This window comes from Alligator mississippiensis, chromosome 8 (genome assembly GCF_030867095.1).
Source record: "Alligator mississippiensis isolate rAllMis1 chromosome 8, rAllMis1, whole genome shotgun sequence".
NCBI lineage: Eukaryota > Metazoa > Chordata > Crocodylia > Alligatoridae > Alligator > Alligator mississippiensis.
Window position 1 is genome coordinate 52,712,923 of NC_081831.1, and position 26,420 is coordinate 52,739,342.

At 41.3% G+C, this 26,420-nt stretch overlaps 1 long non-coding RNA gene across 1 annotated transcript in view; it reads left to right on the plus strand.

The window, feature by feature from the left end:
* Positions 1 to 11,233: 11,233 nt before the first annotated feature.
* LOC132252223 (uncharacterized) overlaps positions 11,234 to 26,420 on the plus strand; it is a 71,241-nt gene continuing 56,054 nt past the window's right edge. The window contains exon 1 of the long non-coding RNA XR_009464121.1: positions 11,234 to 11,410. This is a non-coding gene — a long non-coding RNA (uncharacterized LOC132252223). The remainder of the gene's footprint in view (positions 11,411 to 26,420) is intronic.

Consider the following 26,420-nt stretch of genomic DNA (forward strand, 5'->3'; position numbering starts at 1 on the left):
ATTTGTGGGGGGGAGGGGGGGTTCTGTACTGCAGCAGTTCTTCACATGGTATCCGGGTGGCTCTTTCAAACATGCGATCTATCTCTCTGGAGGAGTGTCCTTGTTGGGTGAAAGCCTTTTTAAGATTGGTGAGGTGGCAATCCCGGGTGTTCTCTTCAATACAAATGCAGTGGTATCTGAGGGCTTGGCTCTATATCACAGCTTTTTTGGTGTGTTTAGGGTGATTGCTGGTTCTGTGCAGATACGTAAGTTGGTCTGTGGGTTTCTTGTATACTGTGGTCTGTATTTTATCATTCTGGGTACTGATCATCGTGTCTAAAAAGGAGATGTTGGTGCTGGAATATTCTAAAGAAAGTTGGATGGAGGGATGGTGATTGTTGAATTTCTGATGGAACTCAATCAGAGATTGTAGGTTTTCAGTCCAAATGATGAAGATGTCATCGATCTATCTTAAGTATAGCAAGGGATTGATGGTGCAGTTCTTGAGGAAGTCTTCCTCCAGGTGGCTTATAAAAAAGTTGGCATACTGTGGGGCCATTTTAGTGCCCATAGCTGTTCCCATCATCTGGAGGAAGTGTTGATTATTAAAAGTGAAATTGTTGTGTATGAGGATGAAGTGTATAAGATCAGTAATATCTTTGGGTCTGTATTCTGAGTTGTAATCTTGTTCCTGTAGATATGTAAGGCAGGCTTGGATGCCATCCTGGTGTGGGATGTTGGTATATAGGCTGGTAACATCTATGGTGGTTAGGAGTGTGTTGCTGGGAAGATGGTCTATGTTTTTAAGTTTCCATATAAAGTCTGTAATGTCTTGTACAAAACTTGCTCTGTGGGTAACGAGCGGTTTTAGGATTGATTCAATGAAACCTGATATTTCCTCAGTTAGGGTCCCATGGTTGGATATGATAGGTCTGCCAGGGTTCCCTTGTGTGTGGATTTTAGGGAGCATGTTAAAAGTTCCCAGGTTAGGTAGTGGGGGAACCAAGGTCTGTAGTTTTAAATGTTCAAAATATTTATCTATGCCTTAATCCTCATTATTTGTTTGAAAAGAGACCCTAGCAATAGAAATACCAGTATAAAATTCAAATTAGGTTATGGGTAGATACCACAGGCCATAAAGAATTAGATCTATTTGTATGTTGGTTGTTTCTTATTTCTTTGTTGCAGATGAAACATGAAGGCCTAGATTCTCTGTTTGCATAAATCAGTGGCTCCAGTCAGAGTTCCTGTGATACATCAATCAGAGTTCCTGTGCAGACAAAACAGAAAATATAAAGCATGTATAGAACTGAAGAAAAGACAAATTATACTAAAGCCTGAGGGTTGTTTTTTTTAATATGCTTCATAACCCTGTCTAGGGAAAATATCTGATATTGCACATCAGTGTCAAATATAGAGTTACCGGAAGTTTTATTAAGAATCTGTCAACTGAAAATTGTAACTTCATTTTATTTACAACTACTTTATCTGTAGTCTAATAAGGATTTATCATTTTCATTCTTGTTTTCAAACCCACTGTTAAAGCATCCTCTGTGGGCCTATCAGGAAAATCCTACTATGTCAAATGCATTTATCCTAGACCCCAGGCTACATGATGATACCTAGCTGTTCTACCCCAAACTGGAGAAAGTTACAGAGAATAAACTGACAATGACAACATGATTATTGATTAAGAAAAAGAGTAGTTTACAATTATCTATGTCCTTCAAAGATCTGTGACAAAACTACTTTAACACCCAAATAATAGGAAAATCTACTGTAGAGAGCTTCATTACAATCTACATTAGTGTGATATGATTTGATCCTACAGCTGCATTCTCAAAACACCTGAGCCATGACACTAATGATTGCATCTCCTGCCCATTAATGTTAATGTGTATATTAATGAATCTCCTTTCTCAGCAATAATGGCTTTGAAAGAGAACATGGGAAAGGTGTATTGTGCTTGGTAATAATATCATTTTTTAAAAGAGCAAAGTTGTACACACAATATTTAATATATTTCTTATAGTTTATTAGCCATGACTGCTAGGTTGTGTGTTTGGTGCTCAAAAGATTTTTTTTTTTTTATTCCCTAGTGTGTATCTGGTTTGAATCTTAATTTAATTAGGACAAAGGGGGAAATGTGTAATTAGACAGGCATAAAGTATACATTCTAAATTCTTGATTTTTGTTGAAGTAATTTAACAGATGTGTTGAAAACAGCCAGGAAAAGGCCAATGACTGAATAAACTCCAGATAAAATGCCTATCATCCTTAGCTCAGGTGGTCATTTGAGATTAAGAGCAAAGATACATCAGCATAACAGCATGAAGAAGCCCACATGCAGTGTGTATGCCTGTACTGCACTGATTGAGACACCAGGGATCCAGAAGTCATTCATACACATGCTCTGAGGTTCATCAGTTAAATATAAACTACACAAATATATACAATGAAAAAAAAACCAACAATGTGACCCAGTTGGAATTTTACTGTCTGCTCTGCCAATGATTACTAATCCTAACCAAAGAAATAAGCATTTATGGTTGATAAAATGAAAAGCTAGAATATTTCCTCAATTATTTATGATAACTGTTCGGATTTATATTCACATCAGTCAGTGGCAGAGGAAATTAATTAAAATTATTACTCCGATAGAGGGTATTTTTCCCCCTTTCCTGCTGAAGACAAGGGTATATGTAGAAATATCCAGAGACTGTAGTAGCTAACGTATAATGGCAGGACAGAGACATATTAGAAAAAAGAATTGGGCAGAAGATGTTAAGTATTCATCTTCCTAATAATATGACTAACACAATATTGCTTTCATTTTTTTAATACAAGGCCTAAATTAAATCTGAGAAATGAGAAAGTTTATTTTGAAATATCTGAGTACTGTGCCATTCTCTGGTTTAGTATAATTCATGGAGATGTGAAATAATTTTTGACTAATAGGAAACTGGGTGACAGTGAAACATTTTGAAATGAAGATCATTTTGCAAGGAAATGTATAAAAAAATCTGTTTTGAATGACAGAAGACCATTGAATTATACTCTCTATAAAACAAATGAAGAAAGATTTTTTTAAAGTCTCTTTTTTGATGGTTTTCCTATTCCAGCAGTAATTTTATTAGCTTGTAACACATTGCTCCCAAGATAGCACCAGATGGGTCTGAAGATATGCTTTTTAACAATATTCTGTCATCAGCGACTGCTCCTCTAAGTGCCTTTCCTTTCATTCAAAAGTTAAATGGACTCTTAAATCATGAAAAAGAATAAATAAGTAACAGTTATTACATGAGCATTAATAGAATAAAACATGATAACAATCAAATGAATTACAATAAACCGTGTGAATACAGTTGTTTTCTTAAATCTGAGCGAGAGTATGCAGAGATTTTTTTTAAATGCATTTTGGACATCTATCAGTACAATGGCATATTTTTCTGCTATGTTTCTGTCATAGAGAATTTTCACTGTTACACTTAGCAACAAAATGAATAGTCACAGTAGTTGTTTTACTATGCATTAAAGTAGCTGTCATGTATGAAAGCTGGTAATTTATCTCCCAGAACCAATGCATTTCCAGCTTCTCAGCACAGATATGCATGCAGAATAAGGTATCCTCACTTGTCAAACTGAATCCTGCATTAAGATGAGAATAGTTTTTGTTAAATGGAAATCAAAATGATCTTTTAGGTTCCAGTAGAGATAATATCACTAATATAAATTAGAAGAGAAATATAAACACACTACTGATTCATTTGAAAATGCCACAGGCAAAGATGGGTTCTGAAATTAAGAGGTTTTTTTAAGCTGAAACCTAGAAAAAAAAAGTCAGAATATAATGTATAGTTATGGCACAACAAATACTGTTTTTTTTAGGATGTTGAGGTTGCATGCGTAAAACACTGAAAAAGCTTTGAATCAACAACTTGTTTCCCTTCTCCCATTTTCATACCATAAGAAATAGCAGCATTTCTGCCTCCAAGTGCTCTGCTAGACCTTATTTCAAAATGTAAAGTTTAGGGAAAAGCATAAACCTTCATTCTGTTCCTGGTAGTATAATTTTTTTCAGGGCAATAAATATCCTATATTAAAGATGAAGCTATCCCATTGAGACATACCGTTTAATATCTAAGGTTGCCTTCTGTTCTAAAGGATATGTTGCTTCGTGTTTTATAATCTTCCTATTTAAAGATGTCTACAGAGAGAGAGGCCCTTTCAGGATAAACAATTGTATCGGTGATTAGAAAGGAAAGAAGAATCCTTCCTTGCTTATGTTAACATCCTCATTTCTTGATCACATGTTCCCTTATTACTTGTTTCTTTCTGGTATTGTGATATCTTTCAGGTGGGAAAAATCAAGAAGTACTTACCAACAATTTCTAGTTCTCGGTGACATCATCCAATCATTTAATTATACTATAGAACTAGACAGCCAGTCCAGCCTCATACACACAGCAGACTATGTTCAAGCATACCGTTCATCATGCATCTAGAAGTTACTGCTTTAAAAAAATTCCCGTTATAATTAGTTCATGTATTGTGGAATAAACATTCTTGAAAAACTAATGGGATATGCAGTTGCTAAACACCTGAAGCTTCCAATCAAGAGATGCCTTTCACATCTGGAATTTTACTACTAACATTTATGACATCTCTCCTGTAAGTCAGTCCCACCATTCAATGTAAGGGAAATGATTGCTGTCATATACAGGGAGGGTATTTTTCACATACACCCATTCTTTTCCTTTATTCATATGTTCCAGAAAAAGCAGAACATATCCCATGTACCACCTAAGAAATGATAGTGGGGTGCTTTATCTAAAGCTCATCAAACTAGCTTTAGATAAAGTGCCCCTGTCACCATTTTGAAGTATGGGGATGTGGGAAGCTGGTGGAATGCAGTAATTGTCACACTCCAGCAAACTAATTAATTACAGTGCTGGAATTACATGTCTGAGAAGCCTCCCTGCTCGTGTGTAAGCACCCTGAGCAATTTACTCCAGATATTCTTTCCCTTAACTCAGGGGTTTTCAACCTTTTTTTAATAAGCATACCTTCAGCAGCCAGATGCGGAGCTGGGGCCGGGGGTGGGGCGCACAGTTAGAAATGAAGTGGGGGGTGTTGGCACACGGCTAGATGTGGAGCGGGAGGGGGGGTGTACGGCTGGATGTGGAGCAGCAGCAGTGTGGGGTGGTGGGTGGTAGCAGTGACTGCTTCATGTGAGTTACCCTGCCAGACCCGTGGCTGGCCAGCTGGGTGGTGCCTATGTGGCCTGCAGCACCCCATGGCTGCTGCTGTGGGGAAGGTGATTTGTGGGTTCTGCAGGGGGGCGGGTCATGCAGGTGGGGCTGTAGTCCCCAGTGGGGGAGGGTAAGCCATGCAGGAGGGAAGTGGGCCAGTGAAAGGTATGTAGCCCTAGCAAGAGGTAGCATGCAGGGGGGCTGTAGCCCCAGTGGGGAGATTGGCCCCAGTGGGGGGAACCATGGGGGGGTTCAGCTCCAGTGGGGGGGAGTTGGGCCCCTGCAGGGGTGTATCCATGTACTGCATCCTGTGGGGGACAGGGGACCCACACCTCCTGAGCAGCCCCACCCACACAGTCCCCCCACACCTACCCATATCCATCCACACCCACCCACATCCCCCCACAGCCCCCTCCTGCAAACCCTACATACCCCCGTCTCCTGCAAACCGCACATCCACCCATCACACACCTATTGTGCCCAGCTGCTAGACAGGATGCGACCTGCTGATAGAAATTGTGGCTTCAGGGGCAGTTGTCCCCACATCCTAGTTAGTGAAAGGGTCAGGGGGAGCTCAAACTGTTCTATGATAAGAAAAACAAAAGCACACATCAAAACATATAGATATTTTAAATGTATTTTATTATAATGATAAAAACACTAGTAGGCTTTCAAAATGCTTTAACATTGTAAATATATGAAGAAAACATTGCACAACCGATCTCTCTCTCCCTCTCTCTCTCTCTCTATATATATATCTATATATATATATAGATACACATATAGTGCTCTTTTGTTTTAACTGTGGAAGAACATGGATTTGGGGGGATTTTAAAGAGTGAATTAGGTTTTTTTAATCAGAGATTTTGCAGTTTTTAAATAGGGACCACAAGAATTCCTGCTGCCCAGGCAGAGGACCCTGCTCAGGGCTGGTGCCCCGTACCCAGCTGGAGGTCGCTGACCTCTTGGCTACTTGGGGCTAGGAGGCCATGCTTTGCCAGTTCAATGAAGGCCAACACAATAAGAACATCTTCCGGGAGATAGCTGCTTAGATGGCAGGGCGGTGGCACACATGGCAGCGGTGCCACACAGGGGCCAGCTATGCAGCCACAGCCCACTGGCAGAGGTGCAGATGCCTCTGCTGCAGCTGTGCAGTCACCATCCAGGTCTGGCAGGAGCGCAGCCTTGGGGCCACATGCTGTCGCAGGTGGCAGCTGGTCACAGCTAGGCAGCAGTCCCACTGCCAGACTGCTCCAGTGCATAGAGGGGGCAGGGGCCACTCCAGGTTAGGGCTGCTTCAACAGTCCAGCTGAAACAAGGGGTAGTGTCCCCAGATACCAAGTGGCTGGGTCTCAGAAGCTCCTTAGGGCAAATACCCCTGAGCTGCTCACCAGGGCAGGTTTTTATACTGCCAGGACCAGCACAGGTGCTGATCCCAGGTGCTAGCTCCCCCTGGCTGCAGATCCAGGAGGATCTGGGCTGGGTTATTTTGCCCCAAATGGCACAACTTGCCCCACACCAAAGTGCAAGTCCAGGTACATGCACTGAGGCAAAAATTCCCAGTGCAAATTTGTGTTGGTCTTATATGAGCTGCTGCAAGTGCATGTGCCTGCATGTGTGGATGCACCCAAATAGTCTAACCACTGGGTGGCAGAAGCATAGATGATAGTGTGAAAGTCTGTGCTTGAAAACCTAAGTATTTGAGAAATGCCTAACTGGTCATGGCTGATGTGAATTCAGCCAGTCTCCAAGATTGTTTTGCTATCTTATAAAAGAAAAATCAAACAGCCTCAGGAAGTTGAATTATGTTAGCTCTACTATCCCTTTATTTTGTTTCCCTCAACTAACTGAAATTATCTTTATTTTATCTTTATTTTCATAGACAACTAAGGCTCAACCATTTCCCCAGGTAATCTAAATACTGCTAAAGCTATGAACTGCTTTGGCTGAAGCAAGCTATTTGGAGATATAAATATACCATCTCCTCTCCAGTCTTCCTACATCTGTATAACATATTGATCAGCATACGGACAAGATGGAACAATGCAAACTCCACAAGTGGAAATATAACAAAGAAATGTATTACTCAACCACATATTGTGTGCGTGGACCATCTCTCGGTTGCTTTTGGTGGCCAGTCAGACCATCCAGTTCCAGGTAACTTTGCCCACAAAATAATCTCTTACAGGGGAGGTAAGTTTTAGGGTTGATGATGACAAATGTTTATAATGCAATTCTAGTCTAAAAAAGTTCCCTGGGTCACAACGTGCTTGACTGTATGATAGAAGAGATGTAAATTAGATTATCTCTGAGCAGTGGCATAGGTTTGTAGACATCTATTTTTGATTGAGTCTATTTCTGATCCTGTTTTCTACCTTCTGAAGTTACTTGTCTTCCTTCCTGTTTGTTTCTGTCATAGATAATCCATGAATCCCTGAATATGGAGAAGACTCTTCAGTATTAATGTATTCATAATAGTGATCCAGAAGTAGTTTTCGGGCCTCACTAATGTTTTAAACTCCTTGGACTCACACTTGTATGACGTTTTTTGTAAAGTTTGAAATTTATCTAATAGACACACACCAACTGTCATGTGAAAAAGGAGATTTGACTAGTGATGCATTTTGATCTGATTCATGCTATGCTGCTTTAGGAATTATGAAAGGAGTATCAAGTGGTTGATGTAAATCAGTATTGAAAGGTATTGACAGGCTGATTTTTTTTCTTTTTTCATTTTTTGTTAATCATTGAATTTGAGTTCTGTCATACTATTGACTTTGATCCAAGTGCACCAAGTATTCAGCACTGAATTCCTTGGGATGTATCATTTAAGTCTCATAAAATGAGGTTATTTGAGACTGGAAGACTCCTTCTGTGGAGTATCTTAAGTTTAACTTTTTTGAGAACTACCTATATTGAAGTGACAGATAATAAATTATTTGTTCTGTATTTTTATTAAACATAAGGCATATATTTCCATTTAAAAAAGCATTTCTTAAACTGAAGGGTGAGGTGGTTCATTTACTGTTCTAGAAATGCACTTTGTTAGTACACTTGGAAGATCTAAGAAATGACCTCAGAATTCTCACTCATCCATATATATTGAATACTGTAAAGGGCATGTTTTCCGTACTACAGCTGTTTTGTGGCAGAGTTAGGGAAAAGCTAATAAAAAGTAAGGGTTCATTGTTTAATGTATTGTCCTTAGGTATGGAGGAATCCCCCTCTCTCTACCTCCAACTTGGGACAAACCAGGTGACCCCTGTATTTTCTGAGTTTCTTCATGGTACCGGCTGGTCATTCAGGTGACCTAGGCAAGTAAAATTCCTGAGGGAGAGGGAACCTGCTCCCTTTGTCTCACGTTTCCTGCACTCCTGCCAGTCAGGTGGCTGGTCCTCTCACTTGGGAAGACGATGTCATTTGAAAGCACCAGGCATCAGCCAATGGGGTTGCTTCTGGTGGGAACATAGTGATAAGGTCAAGACAAGGGTATAAGAGAGTCCCCATGACGAAGGGGAAAGAGCCATTTGGTCAGCAGCCGTGTGGATTTACATACAGCACCTGGAACTTCTGCAACTCCTTTTCCCTCAGGATGCAGAAGTGAGTAAACTACTTGAAACCTATGATATATAGCTTACTATCAACCAGTTATTAAGCTGACACTGTTTACTCTAGGGTTATTCTTTGATATTTCTATACCATTCCCCAAAGTTGCTCTCTACAACCAATAAAGCTCTCTACTGTACCAAGCATGGTGGACTTGTTGGGAGAGTGGATTGGGGCATGCCTTTAAGCTCCCCATGCTCAGCTGACCAAGGGAGGATACTTTTTATGCTTCAGGCCAAAGGAAGCACTCCAAGTTCTTGCAGTGGGTCAAGCACCCTCAAGGACCACAAGTCCTGTGTACCCCAGGGGCACAGGGCCTGGAAACAGTCCAGACCCCTGGGTGGTGCCAGCAGTTACCCCAGGCTTGTGGGTGTGCCCCAGGAAGGGGGTCGGCCAGACATGAGGCATCCCAGGGGAGGCACTTGGAGCTTGGTAGGTGGTCAGGCTCAGTGAGGTGGGTGACTCAGCACTGGAGTGCCCTCTACTGATCTGCCACATTAGGTCTATGAGTGAGGATCCTGCATGTTAATAGGAGATAGATCATAATGGCATCATTGCAGGTATCTATGAGACTGTGACACTGCCTTTTGGCAAAACTGTCTAATTGCATGAAGGTCAAAGGATGCACTGTTGGCTAAAGGGAACATTTACTTGGAATGATAAAGATATGTGGTTTTTGACTTGCCAGTGGAATGTTTTTAGCTCAGTTCTTGAACCCGGGTATCACGTACCTAATAGATTAGAGTGTTCTCTGTAATCTAGATATTCATTACAAAAGAACGCATTCTAGGGGTTGTCGCATAGAGAAAAGGAGAGTACTAACATTTTGAGTCCTGGTTCTTTTTACATGGTATCTAATTTAACTGAAGCAATGTGACTGGTAAACCAAAATGTAATAATCTGAATTAGAATTCAGATCTAAAGGAAGGCAGCTGTGAAAAATCCTGTGTTTGGATAGGACACATTTCTAAGGATGGAGTTCATGCTATTCTCAATGTATACATGAAAGTGCTACATATACTTGGTGTTCTTGATGATTATAGAAGGAAGGGCAAAAATTCTGACACAGAGTTTTGTAGGGTTTCAAAAGAAGAATAAAATGTATCATATAACAGTTGTAATGAAATATAAATAATCACTATTTATTAACAACATATGTGATAATCAGTGTTCCCAAATGCTGAGTGAGCACCAAATGTATTTATTCCATTCCATAGAAAAATCTTGGCTACCATTCTCTTCTATGGTTATCATAGCTACCATTTTTGGCATCATAAAAAAATAAAAAGGAAGAAAAAGGGATAACAGCATAGACGGGTCACCTTCCATTTGTTTTAAATTATTTTTCATAAATAAATATTACAAAAAACACTTGCAAACATCTGTGCTGATAAAAAACATATATTACTTCTAAAGGAGTTTCCTTTTACTCACTTACTAAAAATATTAATGGATTTATTTATAAATATGTTCAGCAGAAAAATGAAGTGTTTGCAATATTTAAGCAACTATATCTTCACAAAGAATGGTCACCTGGCCATCTTGAAAGTTGTTTGAGTCATTCAGGCAAGCACCAGATTTAATAAATGTCATTGAAGAAGAAATAGATTAATAAAAATCAAAGCATGTTTTTCAGATAACTGCTTAATACAAAATAAAGATATAGTCATCAAATGTTCACTGTGTGCAGACTGGTTCTGGGTTTGACTATGTCATAGTATATTTTCAGGCAAAGAAAATCAGGAAGTCTGCACTTTACATTTGTCTGGTGGATAATTTAATTGACGTGCATAAATAATGATTGTTTAGACAAAATGTTAATATATTCTTATGCAATTTTTACAAATATTTAACTTAAAGCCAAACCTGTGCTATTCCATTTCTGAATGCAATTATTGTCAGAGATATGACAATAAATAAGTCACAAAAAAGTAAAAAAAAGTGTGCTTTCATTTATTCAGAGTTTGATCTGCCTAGTATATTGACAAAAATAAGCTCCCCCCCCCAGCTTTTCCCTTAAAACAGCAAACCCAGCTATGAAAGAAATCCATAATTTCCTACATCATCAATATAAGATGAGAAGGGAACTCCTGAATCATCAAATCCAATTCCCTTCTTTTACAGGCCATCACACCAGATATTCCATTTTAAATTAGGCAGGGGTTTTGCCCTTCACTGCTATTATACCCAAATTGGTAGTGCATAATCTAAAAAGAACCAAATACAACCTTCACATTTTAGGAAGAATTGATAGTGTTAATTCAGATGATTACATTCTTACCTGTAAATTGAGAACATTTACAATGGAAATCACCGGTGTAAGAAGTTTGGTGCATCACACATCCTGCAATAGCTGCTAAGTGGTTAAAGGAGAAAATATCTCCTCCTCTCAGCTGTACCTAACTGACTGATAAGTTGTAGCTGGGGGGAGAGGCTGTAGCAAAGTGGAAGGGGTAGCTGCTACACAGTGTGTGGAAAGCTTACTCAAAGCAAACTGATAGGGATTTGCTAAGGAATATGACTGCAAAAAGCTCAGGGACTGAAAAGGAGTTGTGGATGCTGGAGGACTCCAGGTAAGAAATATTATGATTTATTTCTTGAAGGAGAATGAAGTAAGATTTCTGTATGACCTGCTCTTACTTGCTGATAGTGTGGGAGTAGCAAGGCATAGATAGGAAGCCTGGATTATGGCAAATAATTCTACTGAGTGGCCATTTTAGTAGAGCTAGATTTAGGGTTTGCTCCAACAGTTGTGAGGATGTCAGAAAGCTCTTTGACAGTGTTGTCAGTAAAGATTCTAACATAGGGAGTTCTGTTTTCAACAGCTTTGTCTTGAAGGAGTCTGGGGATTGAGAGAGAGAGGGACTTGCAGAGCTATGTTCAGGTACAATGAGGCCTGAGCTGGAAAAAGCACCCTTTTATGAAAGTAGCCCACCTAACTGTGCAGGACTGCATTCAATGTTCCCTCTAAGGAGTAGCAGTCCATAAGCATGCCACCTCAGTCCATGAGCACACTGCCTTGGTCCGTGAGCGCTGCCTCAGTCCGGCATGGGACACTTACCGAAGGGGGCTGAGGGCCAGAAGCCGGGGGCCAGAGTTGGAGCTGGGCACCAGAGGCTGGAACTGGGGGTTGGAGCTGAGAGGCTGGGGGCCAGAGGTGGGGCCAGGAGCTGGGGGCTAGAGGCTGGGGCCGAAGCCGAGGGGCCAGGGGCCGAAGGCTGAAGCCAAGAGGCTGGGGCCTGGAGCTGAGGCTGGAGCCGAGGGCTGGCACAGGCTCCGCTGGCTCCGGGAAGTGCTTTGTTCCCTCGCATCAGGGAACAAAGGGAGTAGAGCAGTTCCGCGGAGCCCATGGCAGCCTCCATCCCTACCTTGCCTCACCTCAGGGAGGAGCCACTGCCTGCCCCAATGAGGGTCTGCCAGATCCGGGACACTGCTCCACTCCCCAGCCCTGATGCCATGTGCCTTCTCACTCTTTGAGGTGATGCAGGGGAGCAGAGCAGTGTCCCAGAGCCAGCAGAGCCTTACTGGGACAGTCAGTGGCTTCGCCCCGAGGGGAGGCAAGGCAGGGATGGAGGCTGGTGTGGAGCTCTGCCAGCTCTGGGGAAGTGCTCCACTCCCAGCCCTGATTCAGAGGATTGGAGCACTTTCCCAGAGCCAGTGGAGCTCCGCACCAGGCTCCTACTCCCACCTCACCTAAGAGCTGACCTTCAGCTCCTCTCCTGGTGCGCAGACTTGAAAAGGCTGAGCGCAGCCACACTTTTAGTTGTGCGCAGCCGTACACGCAAGCACCTTAGAGGGAACCTTGGCTGCATTTATGTGCTGTACTGGTGTATCATGGATATTTTGTTTCTGGTTTGGGAGCTAATGTATCCAGAGTTATCAAATACCCTTCAGTGTATGTATTCTATGTACACACAATCTGAAATACGTTGCATGGTATCTTATGTACTGTTTCTCTAGTTCTACTTCAGCATAGAGCCATATATTAAGGCTGGGACTTTCAAAGGAAAGCAAGTGTCCATCTCCAATTAAACTTAAACAGGCTATGGATTCCTAGGTCTTGAACTTTTTGGGTAATCTTGAATTTAAAAGACCAGTGGAATTTGTACAAACCCACATGTGTGCCAAAGCAAGAAAATCTAACTTGGATCTTGTGTTTTATTTCTTTAACACTTTCATCTTTTGAAGTTGATCAGATACTTAAACGTAGCAGCTCAACGTATGTGTAGACCAAAAGGATGGTGGATGTAAGGGAGTGGATGAGGGAAAGTAAAAGGAGTTATATGTGGTTTGTTTTTACTAACACACTGATAGACTAAAGTCCAATAATCTATATAGACATCCTTTAAGCCTCCTTTTTTTACAAATATTCAGCTAGTCCTCTATCCTTATCAGGGAATCCTCAGGCTAATAAGCACTCTCCATATTTACTAATCTGAGCACATGCTTAAGCAGGTATCAGTATTTGATTAATCTTGTTTTATTGTTGAAGATATGACTATATGAGGCTAATTACATGCACATGCCATGCATAATTTCATTAGCAGTGCCCCACCCCTGATGAGCTGTTTTGACACTGTATCGACATTGTATCCTGAGAAACCTGAGTACCCTATTTGTCTTGCATGAAATACACCTGTGAAAAAGACACACACTTTGTTTTTGAAAAGTGGAATGAAGAAAAAAAAGATTTTTCCTTCACTTCTGCAGCAGGGTCCTGTTTTGGGAGAGGGCCTGCTGCTACGCAGCTCCTTGTGCATCACCTTTGTTACTTTCACTTTCCACTGGTTGAGTCAGGAACTGATATTACTGTAAATCCTTGCTTATAATATGCACCCCAGTTTCCAGCACCTGGATTTTTGGAAACTGGCACATATCGTACATGAGAGTACTACAAAAGTAAACAATGTGGATTGGTAAGATATTGATCACTTTGTCCAAATATTGCCCCATATTTTTTTTATGCCTCTTAAAGAACTAAAGCACCATTTGAAATTATTTCTTTAAAAATAAGTTCTCATGATAAAATAAAGAAAATAAGAAACAAAAGGGAAAATCTTCTTTCTTTCTCAAAATCGAATGTGCTGACTTCCAGAAAAAAACCCCAAACCCTCTCCTTTCAGACTAAGGAGTAGCATACGCATTTGTAATCTGGTTTTGATTTAAATCCTTAGATCATCATCCCCTTTGGCTTTCTTGCAGTGTTGATTGCTGTCACTCAATAGATTTCAGAGAGACTGCTGAAGGTGTACATTCAGGCTATTAGCAACTTATAAAGAAAGGCAACTTAAACAGAAGAGTGGAAGCTAGAAATCAATATCTCTGAGTGACTTTTATACTCTTGTGTCTCCTTTCTTCTACATTATTCAGCCCTTACCAACACAATGCATCCATTCCTAGTTTGTGGCCTTGCTCTACTAAGCATTATCCCTTTTTCTTTTATAAAACTGTAGCTCTTATGCTGATGACTAAAAAGGTGTTAAGTTTGTACTAAATGACTGTCAATTGTTAGTGCTCAGTATCATTTCAAATAAAAGGACTCCAGTAATGCTACTCCCTGAATTCTGTTCCTTTCATTTCTCCCTTCATTCCTACCAGAATCATAAAGCAGAAAGAAATAAACATGCAAGTTTAAATAATATAGCTCTGTCTTCCTGCCTTTCCCCATTCTTTTCTATATTTTTTTTTCCCCTCCAGTTTATTATTCCTTTTATTATTTTATCTGTTTCTTTTATTGCCATGTTTTCTGACCCAGGTCCTATTAATCCCATTCTTACTAATCCTCCTTCCTTGACCTTGTCTATTCACGTTCATGCTTTTCTGTGTCTGTCTCTCTGTGCAACCCACATCCTTTTGAGGAAAATTTTCTTTTGAGCAGCTGTCTACTGGAGCGTGAGTTCTGAAAAAGGGGTGTGGTTTTGTTCTTGGGCACATCCTGCTGTCTCTCTTTATTTTTTCCCTGCCCAGCACAGGGCCTGTCTGACTACAGAGAGACCCTGACACTTGTAGAGAGGTAAAATGAACTAATAGGTCATGTGGACAATAACTATTATTTAACACCATCACCCTTGGTGTTAAGTTAGTTATTATCTGCAATGATGAAATAATTTTTGGTTCTCTGTACCTTCTGCCTCAGCTGGTGCACTTACATTTTTCCCCCTTTCACCCTTTTCTCATGCACCTTAACTGGCACAGTTCTTATTTCATGCAAAACAAAAGTGCTGGTATCCTTTATTAAATGAATTTTGTTACCGTGATTTGCCTTGGCTCCCCTCTAGTGTCATTACTGTTGCTGAATTCTGATGATTCAGCATTTTTACTAGAAAATATGCAAGGATTGTATCAAATTCTTTCATCTGCTATGAAACTTTGTGAAGATGGTTTTGATGTGTTTGGGCTGACACTGCATGATCCTGGCTACTAAAATCATCCTTTATCACTTCGGGTAATATCTGAACAGATGTCTTTTAATGATTTGCACCATCCTTTCTACACTCTTTGCTTTTATCTTTTACTCTCTACTGCGTTTGGAGATATGATGCTTCTAAGCAAGGACTTCATTACATTGATCTCTTTAAAGATCAGTTGCCTACACTTTCAATGGGAGAAGTAGAAAGTGATATATATTTTTTAATTCCTCTAGTGAAGAGGGACAGACTACCAGCATATGCTTTAGAGGACCACAATATATGCCTATAAGCTTCAAACACACTTATAGACTTATTTCTATAAAATACCTTGTTTAAATTCTGGAAGGCAGTTGATTTAACTTGTTGGGAACTAGGAAGTTGCATTCTTTTTTGATAAATATTTCATGCCCCTTAGCTTTTCCAGTTGATAATACCCTGCCTAACACTGAGGAGCTATAACTACCAAACTTATTAAAAGAAAACTCCGAGGAAACAATAGCAAGAGCTAATTATAGGGGAATGCATCCCATCAAGAACCAGCCAGGTTGAAATGTCTTTATTAAAGCTAAGTTTAGGATCAAGGGGAATCTTAAATCTTAAAAACTGATAGGCCTCTGATAGGAAGATGAAGAAAGAGGGGAAATGTTAGTAAATGGAAGTCAAAACCCAAGCTGCCCTGGCAAGTACCTCAGGGCTACTTGCTCTCAGGAGCTTCTGGGGCCCAGCCAATTGGTACCTGGGGACACTACCCCTTGTGGCAGCTGGACTGATGAAGCAGCCCTGATTGTTCCCTGCACCCTTTATCCACTGCAGCAGTCTGGCAGTGGGGGCTGTTGCCTAGCTGTGACCTGCTGCATGCTCACCAGACCCTCTGGGCCAGCTACCAGTGGGCTGTGGCTGTAGAGTTGGCCTCTGCTCAGCATTACTGCCATGTGTGGCCCCTGCCCAGCCATCTCGGCAGCTATGACCCAGAAGATGTTCCCAGTGTGGTGGTCTGCTTTGAACTGTCAAAGCATGTCCTCCTGGCCCCATTTGGCCAGGAGGTCAGCCACAGCCAGCTGGATCCAAGGTGCCAGCTCTGAGCAGGCAAGCAGGAATTCTGGAGATCCCTATTGGAAAACTGAAAAAAAACCCTGATTTTTAAAAAATCCCGAAGTCACTCTGTAAAATACCCAACAATCCATGTTCCTCCACAATTAAAACAAAAGACCACTATAAAAAGAGTGAGACCGAGACTGTGATCAGTTGAGCAACGTTTTATTGATATATCTACAGTGTTAAACCAATGTGGCAGTCTACATGCTCCTACCCTGGGGGTCTTCAAACAGAGGGTAGATAATCACACTGCTGGGGTTGTTTGATCCCAGCATTCTTTCCTGCCATGGAGGGGGTTGGACTTGATGATCTGCTCGGGTCCCTTCTGACCCTACCAACTATGAAACTACCAGTGTCTATCATAATAAAGTGAACATTTTTTAATGCATATTTCATGAATACATGAATATATATTTTGCTGCCTTCCCACACAGGGGCTACAGCCCCTAAACAGGGGCCAAATGGCCCCCACAGGGGTTACCAGCCCCCCCTGCAAGGTCCACATGCCCCATCCCCTGCTGGCTGCTGCTGCCCCGCCAACCCCAGGCACTGTCACTTTTTTACCAAAAAAAAAAAAAAAAAAAAAAGAGGGGGGAATCCTCTACTTACCTTAGAATCAGGGGCTGTGGGGGCTGTTCTTCTGCTCCATGCTGTGTGGGCAGGGCCCCAGTACCCCAAAGGGCAGCTGGACTGCCAGTAAGTGCTGGGGAGGATTTTTTTTGTTTTATTTTTTTACTGTGGGGATGCTGGGGTGGGGGGCAGGGATTGGGGGCTGGGGGGGGGGGGGAATGGGGCCAGCAGGGCAGGGATTAGGGGGTAGGATATCCAGGGGTCTAACTTCTCCCCCGCACTGAAAATTTGCAGCACAAAGAACATTTATTTCATTTCCATACATTCCTCTTGATTCGTCTCAAAGGGATTTGAGATTGGGAAAGAGGCTTGTCTGGATGTTCCCATTGATTTCAAGATTGGAACAGAACAAAAAATGATCTTGTAGAACTCCTTCACCCATTTTCAAAGGATGTGTACTAAGAAGAGTGGAAGGAAATGAGCAATCCTGCTGTTCCTATAGCATCTGTACAATGACAGAGTAGAAACCTCAAAATAAAATTGGACTAAAAGTATGAAATTTATGCAAGTCCTGTGTACATATATAATTTTCAGTATAAGAGCATGACTTTTACGTGCAGGAAGCATATCGGAATGGCTTCTGTGTCACTGCATGTGTGGTGCTCCAAAGTACCTATAGGAGGAGAAGCAGAACTTTAGACAAACTGTCAGCATTAAGAAGGCCTTCTATAAATTGGCTCAAGCTAGTCTGCAGCTAAGTGGAATTAGTGATTTACATAAAAATATTGACTTTTAACCCATCTTAAAGACTCGAGTACGTCTTTCTCTCTATGTTAGTATTTGCATCCAAATCTCCAGTTAGATAAGCAACTATAATACGCTTTTGATTTTGTTTGGGAGGGGAATTAAAGATATAGTTCTTAAAATGGTCAAAAATCAAGGTTGGAAGGGAAAATAAATATAAAGAATATTTTTTTCCTCTCTAAAATAAATTAGCTTTGTATTTGTAATGCTTGTCTAATGCTTATTAGGCCACATAGTAAGCCTATACACAAGAAAGGCAAACAGTAAGCTTTTACCTGTATCCATAAACAAAACAAGGTCCATACATGCGTAACTGAGAGTTAATAATGGATATTATAATTCATTGTTTTGCAGCAGAACTGGTACACTTATTGCTTTAAAATTGCTGGGCTTATGATTCCCAAAGGGGCAAGCTGACTTCAAGTTTCATTTCCTGCTTGTACAAGTAGTGACAGTTTGATTACTAAATGGATATTTTGCTTTGTAAAAGGATTTGTGAGATCTGATTATGCAATCAATGAGAACTGTGAAAAGTTGTTTAGGGTCAACATGCATTTTCTTTTAGAACCATTATATTTTTGTCCTAGTAAATTTTTGCCTTTTTGCTGTTTCTTTGCAGTTGCACTTATATTGCTTAGGCCTGTGCATAAAAAGGTGAAAATGGATTTTTTTTTTAATATCTTGTCTTTTTAAAGGTAAAATAGGAAACTTCCCTTTATACAGCTAGAAAATTCCATCCATACTTGTAGTGCAGTGAACCTTTCTAAATCCTCTCTAAACCTTTCAGTTATCTCACTGACATCTTGCTTTCATAGAAGGCCTATTTTGAAAGCCTATACATAGCCTTGCTTAACAAGGAAGCAAGTAGGAAGTGTTGAGATAGTGCACATTAGGGCTGTGTGAGGCTTCGGACCATGTTTCAGACACTTCCATGTCCAAAGCAGCATGTCCAGACTGAAGCACTGGCTTTTTAGGCTTTCTGAAGTGGTTTGGAGCTTCCAAAGTGCTTCGGAGCCAGCTGGGAGATCCGGCCATAGGGTATAATGGGGAATCAAAGAAATAACTATAACTCTGTTGTTTTTTGTCTTATTTGAATGAAATTTTCAGGGATGGTAGCCTCTGCTGAGAACATGAAGCCTATCGTGTTTCAGGAAGATATGTGCAGTGGTTCAGGGGGAACTACATTCCAAATTCTTGAAAGTAAACTCATGTCACATCTATGTGTCACAACACATGAGGGTGAAAACTGCAGGAGTGGTGGCCCCTGCTGAGGCCATGAAGCCTGCCAAGTTTCAAGAAGATCAGTGTAGGAGTTTGGGGGAACTGCACCTCAAGCTGAGGACAAGCAAAACTTGTGACATGGGTGACACTGTGTGTTCAGGAGCATCAGAGTGAAAGCTGCAGGGATGGTAGCTCCTGCTGAGGCCACAAAGCCTGCCAGCTGTCAAGGAGAGGGGTGTAGGGCTTCTGGGTTCTGGGGCCTTGCACCTCTGGCTGCTGATAGGCAAAACTCATGACATGGGTGCTTGTGAAACTGTCTGTCTTGGGGTAGAGGGAACTACTGCAGGCCTAACTGCTAAGCTACTGTGTTACCAGTTACCAGTCAATCATGATTCACTCAGGGACCAGCTAAATATACAATTGTTAGCTAATGTAACCAGTTAACTAGCAACAATTGACACCTACAAAACCACAGACTAAGGAGAAAGGGCAGTTGATTGTCTGTATTGATTCTAAGACAAACACAGTCAGTTGCACAAGCACCCATGTCACAAGTTTTGTCTGTGTGCTGTTAGAGGTGCAGGGCCCCAGAACCCCTATCTCCTTGACAGGGGGGCATTCCAGACCTTGGGGGCTCAGACAGTAAAGAAGCTCTTCCTTATGTTTAGCCTGAAATGGTCTTGCAAGAGTTTATAACCGTTCGACCTTGTAATCCCTTGGGGCACTCTGGTGAACAAACGTCCCCCAGGTCCTGGTAAACACCCCTTACAAACTTATAGGTGGCCAACAGGTCACCCCTGAGCCTACGTTTTTCCAGGCTGAAGAGTCCCATGCCTTTCAGCCTGTCATCTTGAGGTCTGTTTTCCTGCCCTCTGATCATGCACGTGGCTGTCCTCTGGACTCTCTCAAACTTCTCCACATCCTTTTTGAATTGTGGAGCCCAAAACTGGATGCAGTACTCCAGCTGTGGCCTCACCAAGGCCAACTACAATGGGAGAATGACATCCTGGGATTTGCTTAAGAAGCATCTATAGATGCAAGCCAGCATTTTGCTTGCTTTACTGGCTGCAGCATTACATTGCATGTTCATCTTGTGGTCAATCCTGACCCCTAAGTCCCTCTTGTCCATAGTGCTAGTCAGCATAGCACTGCCAAGCCTATAGACATGCTACAGGTTTTTCCTCTCAAGGTGGAGAACCTTGCATTTTTTGGTGGTAAACACCATCGGGTTCTCGTCCACCCATTTCTTGAGCCTGTCAAGGTTAGCTTGGATTACCCCCCTGTCCTCGGGTGTGGATGCTTTACCCCAAAATTTGGTATCATCGGCAAACTTGGTTAGTCCACTTCTGACTCCAATGTCCACATCATTAATGAAGATGTTGAACAATATACGTCCAAAGACAGAGCCTTGAGGGACCCCACTGGTCACAGGGCACCATGACAATTGACTTCCATCAGCCACCACCCTCTGGGTCTGACCACAGAGTCAATTCCCCAGCCAATAGATTATGGTGGACCCAAGGCCACAGTTGGCCAGTTTTGCCAAAAGACGATCATGGGATACCAGATCAAAGGCTTTTTTAAAGTCGAGACCACTATGGCCTTCTTCCAGTCATTGGGCACTTCACCAGAACTCCAGGAGCTGTCAAAGATCCATGCCAGGGGCTGAGCTAAGGTGCTAGCCAGCTCCTTGAGTACTCTTAGGTGTAAGTTGTCAGGGCCAGCTGACTTAAAGGTGGAACACCTTGAGAGGCTGGACTTCATGAGATCAGCATTGATGGAGGGCAAGGAACCACCCTCACTTAGGCATTCATGTTCTGTAATGGGCAGGGGTGTCCCATGGGACTTGTGAAAGACTGACGCAAAGTACCCATTTAGCAAGTTGGCTTTTTCCTTGGCATTGGTCATCAGTTCTCCCTTTTGGTTTAGCAGGGGTTTTTTCCCTTGCTTTTCCTCTGGCTTCCCACATATCTAAAAAAGGACTTTTAATTGTCCTTGATACTTGTAGCCAGTTGGAGTTCTATGGCTACCTTGGGTTTCCTGGTTTGCTTCTTGCAGGTCTGGACCAGTGCAGAGTATTTCTCCTTGGAGGTGGATCCCATCCTCCATCCTTTGTAGGTCTGTCTTTTTAGACACAGGAGGACCACTAGTTCCCTGGAGAGCCAAGGGGGCTGCTGTGCCTTCTTGCTGTCTTTCCTCTGAGACAGAATAGCCTTAGTCTGTGCATCTAGGATCACTCCTTTTGAAGAGCAGCCACTCTTCCTGGATGCCCCTCCCTTTGGGGTTGTGGTCCCTTAGGGCCTCGCCGACAAGTCTCCTGAGCTTGTCAAAGTCAGCCCTCCTGAAGTCAACAGTACAGAAGTCCTCGACTAACTTGACAGATTTTTGGTGGATGATGAAGGTTATCAGCTCATGGTCACCGTCACCCAGCTTCCCTTTGATTGTTAGGTCACTGATTAGGTTGTCCCCAGTTGCCAGTACCAGGTCAAGCAGTGCTTTGCCTCTTGTTGGCCTGTAGACTTCTTGAGTCAGAGAGCTCATCCACACGTGAAAGGAAGCTTTGCGACCATTCAGATTTGGCCGAGCACTCCTCCCATGAGATGTCCGGGCAGTTGAAGTCCCCCATGACAACCATGGACCAAGAGTGTGCAGCCTTGGCCAATTCCCTGGCAAACTCCTGATCAATCTCTTGATTCTTGGAGGGAGATCTGTAGTAGACTCCCACCATGGTATCTCCTTTGCTGTGTTCCCCATGGATTTTAACCCAGAGGGTCTCTAGTTGCTCACCCTGGGTGCCGATATCACCTTGTAGGGACACGGAGCTCTCCTTGACATGGAGAGCTAAACCTTGGCCCTTTTTGTCCCCTCGATCCCTCCTGTACAGGGTATTACAGCCATGAAATGGTGTAGATAGTTTTTAGAATGTAGACTTTTGAATTAAACATATTTTTAAAAGCTTACGTACTCTTTTGTGCCTGAATGACATCTGAACAGCATGACCCTTACCAAATGCATTTCTATTCATCTGAAAATTCTAGAAATAGCTGTAGTCTGGCAAAAAGTGAACTTAAAGTATATTTCACAATTTAAAATTATTCTTTATCTCTCCTCTTAATGACACTACCAGTCTCCTAAGTTAACTGCCTTCCTGATCAACCACGTACACCAACAATTGTATCAGAAAAACTTTTTGGAGTTTTTTTATTTGTGAAAGTTCTGTATGGTAGAGACCCCTTTTTCTTATTTCCTACTCAACCTATTTTGCTGAAATTGGTTTCCACATGCTTAATTAGTGAAGGCTTTCCTTGGTTTAACCACCTCTTTTGCATTCTGGCTCTTAAGATAATTAGGTGTCTCAAAAATGGTCCCTTGAATAATTAACATGGGGCAAGTAATTACCCACTCAGAAAGAAACAGTTGGATGACAATAAATATTTATTCAAAGATCTGTAGGTAAACTATAGATGGAATTCCCCAATGGCAACACTAATCGGGGCAGAGGGTAGAAAAGAGGTATTATTTACCTTGAAGATGTTGCCCATGTAGAACTCCAGTTTCTGTGTATGGGATTGAAGATGAAAGAAAACATTCCCTGAAGACAAGTAACTAGTGGCAGTACATTCATGATGACAAGGGCAGGGGAAGATGATTCTTCCTTTTCAGTTTCACCTTTAGTTTGACTATTTGCATCTGTTCATGAGATGTCCTTGCATCTACACAGAAGGAAGATAGTCCAGAGAGTAAGGAGGCTAATGTTTAATAGTTAGGAGCTAGGCATGTGATTGGTGAGTATCTCCATATGTAAAAACTTCTTGCTTGTGCCTAGATAGGTAACTTGCCAATGCACTGGCTTGGGATGGATGCATAGCCATGCCTCATATTATTCCAAGCTCCTGAGTCAACAGGTTCACGTATCAAACTACAGCCTTTTTGTGTCCTAGAATAGTTCTGCACCTCCACATGATTTGTCTTCCATGGCTAATATACTGTCTTTGTCACCAGTAGTATTTCTTGCAATAGGCCTCGGGGGTGAGCCATATATTTTCTTTTGCATTAGTCTCACATTTCACAATGGTATCCATCAGAGCTACCCCTGTAAGCTGTATGTATTTTGTACATAAACAAGAATCTTAAAATTAGAAGAGTCTGCAAAGCCCACTGGAGTTTGTAGCAAGTTTGCTGCTATTGTATGATGTCTATACAGCATCCAGAAGCCAGCAGTGTACAGGTCGCACAAAATGAAGACAAATTTCCCTTACCTTCCTCTGTCATTTTTCATTGAAAGTGAGAGAGAGAGAGAGAGAGAGAGAAAGGAAAGAATATAGTTTTCCTGACAGATAAGAATTAAGGTAACAATTGCCAAGAAGCCGTTCTTCGCTCTCTTCCTATAAGTAAACATGGGCTTCAAAATAATAATCACAACAAAAAAAAAAAATCTCCACACTGTCACAGGCTTTGACTTCAGCATTGTGTTTTAAAGAGGAATATTTCCTCATAGTAAAGAGTCAGACCGACCTGAAAATGTACTTGACAACTTGTATTATCTAATTCCTGCATAATGAGGTTGTTAGTCATTGTTGCTAGGGACAGAAGTGATCCTAATCAAAGTAACTACAAGATTCTTCTCTCTTTCCAACCCTTTTCTTCTCCCCCTTCATCCCCCCTCCCTCCTCATCTTCCTCCAGTTCATTATCACTTTTTGGTTTAATCCTGTTCTTGGATATGTCATCAGGAATGCTGTATAAAATGAGTCGGTGCATATTTGTATGCAAAAATACAGAAATAGATTTTACAAAATGAGCCTAACTACAAACATAAGTAGCACTTATAATGGTATATATTATTTGTCCTCTTATTTAGTATTTAATTTTTATGAATTCTTGTTAATTGGTCTGTACTGGCACCTCTAGACTTCAAAGTTCTTTCTGGGTGCAAGCACATGGGCATCTATACATATACTTCAAGGTGGGGGAGGGGGCAGATGCTTTAATTGAGCAGCTCTGAGAGCCACTCTAATTAAAATGCCTGCAGCATCATGTGTACTCGGTAGGGCTGTGTGAAATGGCAGTGTTCTGTTTCAACCAGTGTTTCGCCATTTTGATGGAACAGCGTTTTGTTTTGAATTTTGTTTCTATTCAAAACAGCATTCCATTTTGTTCCACAGAAACAGTGAAACTGTTTCGATGTTTTGCCCATAGGATATAATGGGGAAGGATAAAACAGCCTATAACTTTGTCATTTGTTATGGAGATGGGTACAGGGGCTTCTGGGGCCCTGCACTTATAGCTGCTGACAGGCAAAGCGTGTTTCATGGGTGCCTGTGCAACTGACTGTCTCTGTCTTGGGGCAGAAGCAGTTTCCTGGTCTGTATTGATTCTTTCCTATCCTTAGTCTGTAGTCTTGTAGGTGTTAATCCTTGCTCATTAACTTGTTATCCTAGCTAGCTACTCTGTTACACAATCAATCATGATTTACTCAGGTACCAGCTCAATACACAGTAATTTAATGAGAAAAGATTAACACTTACAAAACCACAGAATAAGGAGAGGAAAAAATCAATACAGGTCTGGGAATTGCTTCTGACCCAAGACAGAGACAGTCAGTTGCACAAGTACCCATGACACAAGTTTTCTTCCTGTCAGCAGCTGGAGGTGCAGGGCCCCAGAACCCAGAAGCCCTGCACCCATCTCCCTGAAAGCTGGCAGGCTTCATGGCCTCAGCAGGGGCTAGCAAGCCTGCAGCTTTCAGCCTGCTGCACCTTAACACAGACAGTGTCACCCATGTCATTGAGTTTTGCTTTTCCACAGCTTGAGGTACAGTTTCCCCAAACCCCCTGCACCTACTTCCTTGAAGCTTGGCAGGCTTCATGCCCTCAGCAGGGGCTACTATTCCTGCAAGCTTCATTTAAATCGGGCTAGAAATGACAAAGTTATAGGCTGTTTTGTACTTCCCCATTATATCCTATGGGTGAAACATTTCAACTTGCCTCATTTTGTTTTGAGGCTGTTTCAACTATATCTTTTCTATTTTTTGATTTTGCTGTTTCAGCGTTGAAACAGTGTCAAAACAAAACTGGAGGCGAAATTTTGCAGAGCCCTAGTATTCAGCATCCCATACTTCAAAATGGTGGTGAGGGTGCTCTAAGTAAAATTTGTTCAACTATTAAAGCACCCTCACCACCATATTTGAAATGTGTGGACACTGAATACACTTAATATGGAGGCTGCTGGATGTGGTAATTGGCATGCTATAGCAGACTCAATTTAATTAAGGTATATATTTGAGATGTAGGATAGTGCTTAATTTATGAATATCAGAAGACCAGATTACTTAAAGTTAGATGAATGTTTCCCACAAAGAAGAGGCAGCCTAACTAGGACAAATTATACTTTTCTATACTAAGCTTTGAGCATTAGATATCTGATCCAATGGGAAGTTTGGGTATTTTGTTTTGTTTTTGTTTTTCACTGAAATCGGGAGGCCTTAGAGCTGATACTAAAATACCAAGTCTTGAACTTAGGGCATGCTAAAATGAATGGAACTTGGGGGGGTTTAGAAGGACTGCAGAATCCACTTAACTGGAGGCTAGCTAGCAGCTAAGCTCCAAGAGCGGACTTCCTTGTGGGTTTAGTTCTGCTATTGTACTTAGTGTGTTTGAACTTGAATGTTTCATAAAGTTACAACCTTATTCTAGAAGCCTTATTCATTCATCCATGGCCTCAGCAAACCTGTCTTGTAATTAAGCTCTTTAATGACCCTACAGAGTATCTGAAAGTCCTAAATATTAGCTGTGCCCTTGATTTAACTTAATTAAAAAGAAAAGAAATTACATTCCCTCAAAACCTCATCCCTTATTTTGAAGTTGGTCTCACACACTGCTTTAAAGGTAAGGAAATGAAATAGAAAATTCTACAACCCTTATGCTTCAGTGTCTTTGGCAGCTTTCCAGTTTCAAAGCCCAGGGCCAAATACTCATTTTAACTATATTTTGTTTGGAAACCAAGCAAATTAATTCAGTTTAACTTTTGACAGATTTTAACAATGTGCAGATATAGTATTGATGGACTAAACATTGTGTTTCTGAAGTATAATAGTTGGAGTTTTTTGTGAAATTGGAAAAAGGGCAGAATAATGCTGGCTGAATGTAATAAGAAAAGTGCAAACTGCTGTGACTTGAATGCTAACTAAAACCATTAATTTACTATTTGTACATAAACGTGTTTATTTATATTTTAACATACATGCATTCATATAAAGTGGTATATTTATTTTAGCTACTGTGCTTACATTGGAGAAACTGAGTACTAATGGATTTCAATTCAACAGAGTTGAGATCAAGTTGTTGACCTCCAGAAATTAAAAGGTATAACAAAATCTTGCCATCTTCTGTACTGTAATGGCAGCAGACTTCTGGTATGTGAGATTATTTTGTTATTTGATAATTAATAACAATAATATCCCAATATCACTTAGTGTTCTTCAC